Genomic DNA, 7933 nt, shown 5'->3' on the forward strand with positions numbered 1-7933 from the left:
GTCATGTCTTCGAAGGGGGGGGGGGGAGGGACTGCAGCGAGACCTCTTGCGCCTGCATCCAGATGCCAACATGCTTCGTAATTCGGCATGACAAACCACGACCGGTCTGAGGGAGCGCGCAGTGGCAGTCTACCCCGACCGTGGACAAAACGGCCAAGGGTAGTTGCCGGCAAACTGCCACGAGGTGCACGCCCGTGTGTGCGAATGTGGTCCGCCGGGGCTATGGTTAGCGACATAGACGTGGAAGTGGTGAGCGCCATCTGTTGTGAGGTTTGTTCTGATATGTTGCTATGTCGCCGCAATATTTTAAAGCTGTCTTCGTTGCAGTAAATTGTTGACATAAACAGACGTCCACGAGTGCCACTTTTTTGGAATATGCACTGAACACCACAAATTAAAATGAAAAGTAAAAAGTAAACTAACATTTTACGTGCATCACTGAGAAATGTTAACCAGGATACGCTATTTGTCGCAGTGCCGAAACAATAACGAATCGGTTACTGAATTACAGATAGAGTGCTGCAATAGCCGTAACGGCGTTACCTCTACTGCGCAACCGCCACTAATATAGGTACGTGCCCTGTTTAAAGCATTATCATAGTCACTTTCGTTGTTCCTAAAGTGGGTTCATGCTATTTTGAGTGTATCCGCAACGCTAACGGCAAGTTGAAAGACAAGAAGCAAATATTCCAACGGGGAGAGTCCTGCTGAGGCTGGGCGACGCGTGAGCACGTCTTTTCTTGTACCCTAGCTGCAGCGCCCTTCGCCTAAATATACTCTCGGGCCTGTATGAATCTTCCACATAAGCCTGGTGTGAACCTATAGTGACCGCACATCAATGATTAACATATAGCCCACTTATCAGCTTCGTATATCGTACAATAATACCACCTGCAGGGAGCTGTACTTTACTAATTTGCGTGGCCTTAGATATCGGCGCTCTTTTCTAACGTCATACTGTGCCAGTAATCTGTGAAGTGGTAACGACATCAGGAACAAAATAGTTCTCCCTCTGGATAGCTTCACTTGCTTTCTGTTTTTGCGTCAACTATATTCTCATTTGCATAAATGTTAAAAAGACGAGCAACTAAGCTGACTCTGCAAATCATGGGTCAGCTCAGTTAAGGTTGGGCGCTATATATCCTGCGCGTTTTTACAGTGGTAATTGGCATAATGTGGGTTCATATAGAGTTAAGTATTATAGTTAGTGCGATAGAGCTTGTTGACCATTCGAACGGCTGCGTCTGTTCAGTCAACAAGCCAGTTTCTCCCTAAGCCAAACGAGAAACACTTTAGAATATTTTATGCTGAAGCTGGGTCTACGTCATTCTTGAATTACCTAGCTTGACGTTGTGTGATTGTTACACGGAACATGTAGCTTTTTACGAGCATGTAGACGTAAGTACAGGCTGTTTCATACTTAGGGGAATTGTCGGAGCGCCTTACATGGCGCTACAATCGCGCGCCGGCGGCAGCTCACGCGTGCGCAGACGCTTCAAGGGAGTGGAGTTGAACAGCGTCGTCTGCTAAGGCAGCCCGCGTGCCGCATTGCCGGCCAGCCCACGCGTATATCATTGTTAACGCGGTAGCTGGGCCAATGCTCTGCACTGACTATTTCCAGAAAAATCTGCACCGCTTGATAGGACACGAATAAACAAGGAACGACCAACTTACGCGTGCTTTTTTTCTTCGTGTGCCGTATGGCTGCGCATGTTTTTCAGATGTCCCCATACCAACTTGCCAATCTTTGAATGCTTGGCGGCACAGAACGTTGTGCAACGCCAACCTCTCAGATTAGTAATAATTGGGTACTAGCAACTGTATCTGACCGCGTACCTTGTCTGCTCTATCGAAACGCCATGATTCTCTGTGCGTTTATGAATATTTATTCGCTGTGTGTGTTCACCGCAGTATGCTGGGACGACGAATACATGACAATTAGCAAGTGATGTGCGCTGTCTTTATTAGAGTCAAAATAAATATAAGCACTTAACAGTAACAGTTGTGCAGATGCGCTGGCTTAAAACGATAAAACACAAGGGAGCAAACTCAGGAATGTTTTAAGTTAGTAAAAATTGGAAACGTGTCTCTTTTCGACGGCATTTCATCACCGCAAGACTCGCTAACCAGCTCAAGACGCGCCTATGATACATCCCACTAAGTACCTTGTCATGTCACCAGCGGCATTGATGACGGCGCTCATTCTTGGTGTCAATGAGGCGTACAGTGACTCAATGAGCAATGTGTTCACTCACAGGACATCTCATTTTCTGATGATGGCGGACCAAAACCGATCTTCACGCAACCCGTGTAGAGGATGGTGTGCCAGCGATATTTTCATGAAGCCCGAGATATTTTCAATTTATTCAGGTCTGGCAAATGGGGCGGTCATTTCTTTAGATTAGGCAGCGCACAAAAAGAACATAGAAACACGCACAAATGAGGTGTGCGAACTCATATAGACGTCGTACAACGTTTAGGTTATCGGCTCAGTTCTTGCAATAATAATGATATATCTGCGCATTCACCAGAAATGCCACAAGCAAGAGCGGCTGTAGCAGACGACGCGGTTCAAAACTACCCTTCTGAATCAACTGCGCACGTGCGAGCAGCTGGCTGCAACACGATGCCACGCGCTCCGAGATTCCCCTGAGTGTGAAACAGCCTGTACCTGAAAAACGTATAACTACAGAAAACACCTTAACAGGCGCGGACCCACACAGATGTTATTATTGTCCTCTGGTTTTATAAAATAAACGAACGAGTTACCGGCATGTCTTTTACGTTGATGGTCACATCCGTTAACGTTGCGATTAGGTTCCGGAGTTAACGTGTTGCCAGTATAGTCAGTTCGGAAGACTTTGTCTAACCCGTAGATCCAAAGCATCGATGGATGCTTTCCATGGGGTGAGTGTGTTTCATTTACAGAAACGGCGATGCAATGAAGAAGGCATTCATAGCAGTCCCTCGAGCTCCCCAGGTACCCACACAGGTACCACATGTCCAGGCACCGCCACTGCCTAGAGTAGAGCCCCAGGCCCTGCACTGGCCACTAGCACTTACAGAATCAACAATGCCTACTGCAGTTGACAGAGATGCGATGGCTGGCGGCAAGACCATGACCGCATCGGGTGAGTGGCATGGTTTACAGTCATTCAGTTTATTAGGGTGGAAAGCTTTTGATGCTGAACGAACACGAAATCTCCCTGTTGGCGTCAGCGCCGGGTTCAGCACGAACGACACAAATATCACCTGATCTGTGATTCTAGTATTGTGATGTCACCTAACTTTGCACCACACAATGACACCATCACCTTGAATCATTGCATCTTCAAATACGTAGCGATCCAGGAGGAAGTGCAAAAGTTAGCGAGGAGATATTGATTGATATGTGGGCTTTCACGTCCCAAAACCACCATATGATTATGAGAGACGCCGTAGTGGAGGTTTCCGGAAATTTTGACCACCTGGGGTTCTTTAACATGCACTCAAATCTGAGCACATGGGCCTACAACGTTTCCGCCTCCATCGAAAATGCAGCCGCCACAGCCAGGATTCAATCCCACGACCTGCAGGTCAGCTGCCGAGTACCTTAGCTACTATACCACTGCGGTGGTGCGAGTGAGGAGATAAAATCATCCAGTGCATCTTATTCTGTGCGCCAAACCACGTGATAAATAGAAACTTCAGTGCAAGGCGTAAGTGTAATCGAATGAGGATATGTCTGCAGCTTAGTAGTCGTCTTAGGTGAGTGCACAGCAAACCATTTCATTTTTGATGGTAGCATTTGTATGGGTGTCGCGAGCAAATCTGGTCGTTGGCGTCATCGTGATGTACACTGCCGTCCTTTATGTAAAGGAACACGCGAACGCGTCTCCTGCGCTCTGCGGCACCACCTACCGACAGAAAGAGAAAACACGCTCGCTTTCAGTGTCATCTGTTGGCAAAGAAAAACGTAACGAGTTATGGCTGGTAGACAAGCGCTGCTAGATTGCACTCCCTCTCTGCTAAGGCCTGCAGTGCGTAGTCCACTGCCAACATATCAAACGTTGTGCGCGACCATGGCGCAGGCTGCAGTAATCGTTCGATATCGCTAGGCACGTGAGTGGTGAGGGAACGTAATCCAGCAACGTTTGTCTACCGGCCATGACTCGTTTCTTGTTTGGCCATAGATGACGCCTAAAGCGAACGTGTTCTCTTCCCTTGTCGGTTGATGGTTCTGTAGGCAGCCGCAGCACAACTCAGGCCACGTGTTCGCGTGTTCCCTTTCATAAGGAACGACACTGTACCATAAGAAAGCCTTGGAATGCGCTCACGTCCTACGCGTGGTACCCTATGGAACTGACGACAAAAAGCGTGATAGGGAGTGTATGTTCTAGGGCAGGAGGAAAGGGGATGGTGTTATTCACTTAAATGCACTGCAGGGGACGCAGAAAACGAGGGCGCAGGAACGATGAGGTCAGGTGAAGTGATGTTCGCCATTGTAGCATTAGATTTATTCCTCAACACTTGTTTGTTCGTGGCTCTACTGTCGTCTGTACAGTTAGATAGACTACCTTACCAATGTATCAATGACGAAACTACGTGCCATAACTTATCCATGGCTCTGATGGATGACTAGACTGGTTAAAGCTTGCGGTGTTCAAGAGAAACCTTCAACAGCGGAGTACTTTAGGGTAGCCGTAACTTGTGCGGTCTACACGGTGTCCCGGGTAACACCCTGTATATGTATATAAAAAAGAAGATTGGGAGCCAGTGCTGACTATCGGAAAACTATCATCATCCTAATTGGTCCGGGCATAAAATTTGAGAAAATGGCACCATTCACTAGTAAAGCAGCCGCTAGCCCTGCCACATTTCAGACAATCAATCATTATTATAAACGAGCCTGCGTCATAGAATTTGGGTAAACTCTACTACTCACTACTTCTCCTGCTGAAGCTTGGCAATGGTACAGCAGCAACATACAAAAGACATTCCTAACCCATCGAAGGCTTAGAAACAAACTAAAACCGGTCATATTCATGCTCATAACAATTTAATTACGCAGTTTCAAGCCTTGTGATGCTTAGTGCGTCCGTACTTTTTTTTAATATGATGCTCCTTTTTTTCAGCTCGGAGGGCTACATACTTTCGGTAAGTGTTTTTACCCTTACAGTTTACGGCTTTTTGAATGAAAAGTCCAGGTGCCTTTTTGCCGTTAATGCATTGCCGTCGCCTTCATTTTCCGTATAAAATGTACATCAATATCATCGCACTACGCAGTGTATGTTCCATAGGCGAGTGAAAGGGGCGAATACTTCATATGGGTGTAGCTGAAGCAGAGAAGAAGCTCAAGAGTTTGGTGCGTTGGCTAGGAGGGGTGGCCGTACGGGTAGTTTCGCTCGTGGAGCAGCTAGGAACTTTAATCAAATTGATATGGTCTCGCACTTCTTTTTCAGCTCCTACCCTTGTACGTGTGCCCTTTCTTCGACAGATATTAGTGGACGTCTCCTACACTTGTATGTGCTTTTTTTAGGAGCAGATCCTTACGCTGTGGGTCGTACGTCCCGAGTCCTCGAAGTAGCCGGTTTTCAAGGTCATGAAGTTGTATGAGTGTCAATGAAAACGGTGTGAAAGCATGTCTACAAAGTGGATGATAATGAGTGAAGTGAAGCGTCCGTCAGTCCTTCCGCGCGTCCGCCCGTCCGTGCGTCCATCTATTCATCCATTGATTTGTGTACCACACACAGTGTTTCTCACGTCTTTAGTTTGATGATCAACTAGGGCGATAAACCTCCCTGCGTAAAGCTTCGCCCCACTCGTCATCATTCACCTCTTGGATATGCTGTCAGTTTTTTTCTTCTTCTTACTTTCCCCGCTTACGTTGTGTTGAACTAATAGGCAGCATATAACTGCTTCGCTTTCTGGAGCAGCCGTAGGTCCTTACGTAGGTGTTTTGTAGAGTCATGCAAGATCGTATCCAAAAGGAGTTAGCTGCCAGCCCTACTTCATACAAAGTTCAAGTTCAAGTCACTTTGTTGTTATTGCATGTTTGAAAACGGCTTTCATGATACATCAATAATAAGGAGGTCCCAAAGTAAAACAATGTCAGATAAACCTTGTGCTATTAGTTGGGTACATAAACGGTAAGGGGCAGCAGTAAAAGCTAAACGTGCGAACAAGTAAAAAAACGAAATCAATGCAGAAATATGCACACTAAAAAAGATACTCATCATAATACCAATCAAGCCCGTTGGCCGAGGCATCGGCAATCCAGTTACCAAATACAGTTCAGCATGAGCTGGGGTTCAGAAGAATTAATGTGTATTTGGGCAGTCCAGATAATAACAACCCTTAAAGGAGCACTGATATCAAATTTCAAGATCGAGACGTGCTCATCATTCGATCGCTTGGTATGCGTAGGTATTCTTGGCCAAATTTGAACGGCATCCGTCACGTGGCAGTTATTTTGATTCGATGTCAAACAGCGTAGAAAAGCTAAGTAGAAAAAAACGTAAATGAGACTGCCCTGCGACATCGACACTAGTGCTACATGTTCGGTGGGATACATTTCACAAATACCATCCTGAGTGACGATGCCCTAGTAGCGATGACGTGTACGGTCCGAGTGTTCTTATCGTGGCGCCGAAGTGGAGAAATGCACTCGTTCGTCGCGTCTCATCTTCGTCGCACTGGTTTGAATGATTTCGTGAAATGATCAAGATGAAAACCACCTTTGCAAAATGGCGAAAAAAAGAGCATGATTAAACGTGTTCGTGTTGGTAAGCATGTCGGGGAATCGTTGTGGGTTGCAGGTGAGTTTCAGTTGTCTAATTCAAAGCATAGAAATAGCGCAAAGAGGGTGTCTTTTCATATCACGAGTGTGTTACACATCAACATCACCACAAGGTATCAAAAGTGAAACAGCGTATATTCAGATATCATCGCTAACAAGCAACACACAGGTATCGTTGAATTTCAGTTATTCTGTAGAATTTGCGTCCACGTAAAAGTGGTAATACCATGTTAACCGGGAGAGGCTGGATAGGTGGGGCCATCTGGAGGCGCAAAAAAGAACCTGGCAAGTACGAAACTTATTCTATTTCTGCGTTGATGCTCATTCGCGATAGCTATATTGCATTGATCCCTCTGCATATACCTGAATGCTTTGCACGTCAAAACACACCAATATAGCTAACTGAAACACACGAGCGAACATGGTTAAAGCATGCATCTTCGGGCATCTGTGTAGTGCTGCTTGGAACAGCGTCCATTTCGGAATCACTGTTCTGCAAAAGGTCATCCAAGCAAAAATAATTCGAGACGTTGCAAATCCTGGGGCTTCCAAGCTCGAGACTATCGTATTGAACCCGAGTCGACACTTTGTAGGGCGACGACAGCAACGCAGGTGACAAGGCATGACTGAATGTGTCCGCCTAGCAGACGAAATGTTTGCGGAGCAGCTGAGCCAGACGTCACTCTTTTCTGTGGAAAAGTGGTCAGCTGCGGCGTGATCTGGAAGTGACCGCGAGGTAGGGCCACTGCTGGTGCTCTCAGTGCTAAAAATGGCGGGATTGCCGGCCGTTTTGAATAGTGCTAGATACCAGTGATATAAATCAATAAAAGCGATAGTTATTTATCGCTCAGTTGCGTTTTAGGTAGCGAATCGCTGCTACGTGGTCTATAAGTACTCGCTGGCAAAAATCTTGGAATGAGTAAATTTGATGTCAGTGCTTCTTTAAAAATTTGATCGGTGCGAAGGGTGCTCCGGATTTTCATAAAACTTTGGCATTGATTCCGCGAATAAGTAATAATATGAAATTCGGGGTCCACTGCGGTAAGACCTATGGCGTCTTCCTCTGCTTGGGTAGTATCCGGACAGCTGTGGGCTCTCTGTCCCGACGAGGGAGATGCAATCTATACCTGGCGCCTAGATGAGTGTGCTTCAACA

This window comes from Rhipicephalus microplus, chromosome 7 (genome assembly GCF_043290135.1).
Source record: "Rhipicephalus microplus isolate Deutch F79 chromosome 7, USDA_Rmic, whole genome shotgun sequence".
In the NCBI taxonomy this organism is placed as follows: domain Eukaryota; kingdom Metazoa; phylum Arthropoda; class Arachnida; order Ixodida; family Ixodidae; genus Rhipicephalus; species Rhipicephalus microplus.